The sequence below is a fragment of the Bos taurus genome, chromosome 6, assembly GCF_002263795.3.
Source record: "Bos taurus isolate L1 Dominette 01449 registration number 42190680 breed Hereford chromosome 6, ARS-UCD2.0, whole genome shotgun sequence".
Lineage (NCBI taxonomy): Eukaryota > Metazoa > Chordata > Mammalia > Artiodactyla > Bovidae > Bos > Bos taurus.
In genome coordinates this window covers 102,179,398-102,182,069 of record NC_037333.1, presented here as the reverse complement: position 1 = coordinate 102,182,069, position 2,672 = coordinate 102,179,398, and positions in this window count along the sequence as shown.

The following is a 2,672-nucleotide window of genomic DNA, read 5'->3' as shown; positions in this document are numbered from 1 at the left end:
TTTCAACATACACATTTTGGAGGAACACAAAGATTCCTTCTACAGCAGGAATCTTTTATAGAAACAGTAATCACTGGGACCTCTCTGGTGGTCCAGGGGCTAAGACTGCACGTTCCCAACGCACAGGGTCTGAGTTCAATCCCTGGTCAGGGAGCTAGATCCCACATGCCACAGCTAAGACTCAGCACAGTCAAATAAAAAAATATATTAAAAAAAAAACCATAATCACAGTTTGACTTACATAGGATGCAATCATTTCCCATTCAAATTAGCTTTACAAATTCAATGTGCAGGTAAAAAAGAGTCATAAATTCACATCAGAAATTTATGAAAAGCAAAACTTTTGTCTATTGCACTCTAATAATGAACCATTATTTCAATAGAAACTTTGCTACTCTCAAATGTGAAATTTTTAAAATAATTTTACAGTATGAAGTTAATTTGTGTAAATTAAGAGAACTATTTTAGCACAAAGCTGAACACCTAAATTGCCTATTCTAATATCTAGTTCAAAGAGCTAGAATTTTTCTTTTGGTTGCTCAATATCTTTTTCATTCTGATGGCTCTTTACTTGTTAGTTCATACTGTGTTGAATTATTTTGGTGCATTTAGCCCTCACTTTCTCGTCCATTATATTCATTTCATTCTCTTTTCAGCCTCCCTTTTCCAAGCTCCTACCCACACTCTGATCTGGTCTGAAAACATACCCAATTTTTCAATCATCAAAGTTACACTCTGTGTAGGAGGAAAAGAAGGCCACTCAATACTGAATTCAATTGGGAATTATATAAATTAAATACTTTAAACAATATTATAGCTTTAGCCTACCTAGTTATCTAATAATATTGCAAATTTGAGTGCTTCTTTTCATCTTGTGAATTCAACATACATAATATCCAACATACAAAATAAACAGATGTAAACAATTTACAGACTGTTCTTAAACCAAACAAGTTTTTTTCTATGTAGTTTTTTTCTTGTAGTTTCTACAAGAAAAGATATTCATTCAGCATGAATTTTCTTTAAAAACTTGATTTCCTTTAAAAAATTGATAGGAAATGGATTATACTAGGCTGTAGAAAAATGAGAGATTAAGGTGTGATTCTTTAAAGAAGATTACAACAGAATAGGGCACCAAGTACACTATAAATAATTGTTCACAAAAGAAAAATGGAGTTAGTGCCAATGAAAATTACTAACAAAGTGCTTTGTGAATAGAAAGCATGATTAATTTGGGGTGGGAAGGCCAGTCTTTACTGATGAAAGGTAGTTTAAGATATTAAATGTTCTGTGTCAATAACATTGGAGATGAATCCAAAGGCGTCTCCTCTTTCTCACCAAGCTCATTGAAACCTGACTCCTCAGTGTAAGACTTCTTTGTGGCCAATAACTTAATTCACAGTAAAAGAGACAGATTGCTGCTGATTTGGGCTGAGTTGGACAATTTCTAGACAACATTCTGGCCATTATGCCTCAAGGTCAAGGTGACCTTTGCTGAAAGTGGGTAAAGCACACTTAATAATTTATTAATTTATTTTTAATTGGAATATAAATGTTTTACAATGTTGTATTGAAGCACACTTTTGACAATTCATATGGTTTGTAGAGATGAGTAGCCATTTCCTTCCCCGCTATGTCCCCAAGGCCTTCACTTATCATCCCTAAGCCCTGGGAGCTAGTGCTCTCAGGTTCCTTTCCTTCTGGTGCTGGTAGTTGTTCTTGAAGGCAATTGCATGCATGCATAGTCGTGTCTAACTCTTTGCAGCCCCATGGACTATAGCCCGCCAGGCTCCTCTGTGTATGGGATTCTCCAGACAAAAATACTGGAGTGGGTTGCCAGGCCCTCCTCCTGGGGATCTTCCTGGCTCAGGGATCGAACCCATGTCTCTTATGTCTCCTGCATTGGCAGGCGGGTTCTTTACCACTAGCACCACTTGGGAAGCCTGACTTTTCCAAAACAGATTTCAAATTTGTTAATATCTGCTTTTTAATCATTCCCGATTGAATCCCAGGAAAACTCACCTGTCAGTTATAGCAGTAAGTAAGTAAAGCCACTCAGTCATGTCCAACTCTTTGCGACCCCATGGACTGTAGCCTACCAGGCTCTGAGGAGCCTTTCAGTCCATGGAATTTTCCAAGCAAGAGTACTGGAGTGGGTTGCCATTTCCTTCTCCAAGTTATAGCAGTGGTGCCCAACAATTCTGGCACCAGGGACTGGTTTCGGGGAAGACAATTTTTCATGGCTGGGGTAAGAGGGGCGGGCAGGGGTTGGGTTCAGGATGATTCAAGCACATTGCATTACTGTGCACTTTATTTCTATTATTATTACATCAGCTCCACTTCAGATCATCAGACATTAGATCCTGGAGGTTGGGGACCCCTGAGTTAAAGAATGTCTTGGAGGACAGCTTGTCTTTTTGACATGGCCTGAAAATAGATTTGAGGGAAGTAAAATCAAAGATCCCTAGGGCTCTGGGAATCCTGGAAATCTAGGTCTGACTCATTATTCTCATCAGCATGGGAACTGTTAACGTGTTTTATTGACACTTGCGTAACATCGCTCCATGGTGGCTGCATCGTATCAAAGTCTGTATACTCTTCACAGAAGGTGCTGCCCTTTTGTTTCAGAACTTGCTAAACAGCAGAAAGTTGAGCTTTATGAACTTTGGCTG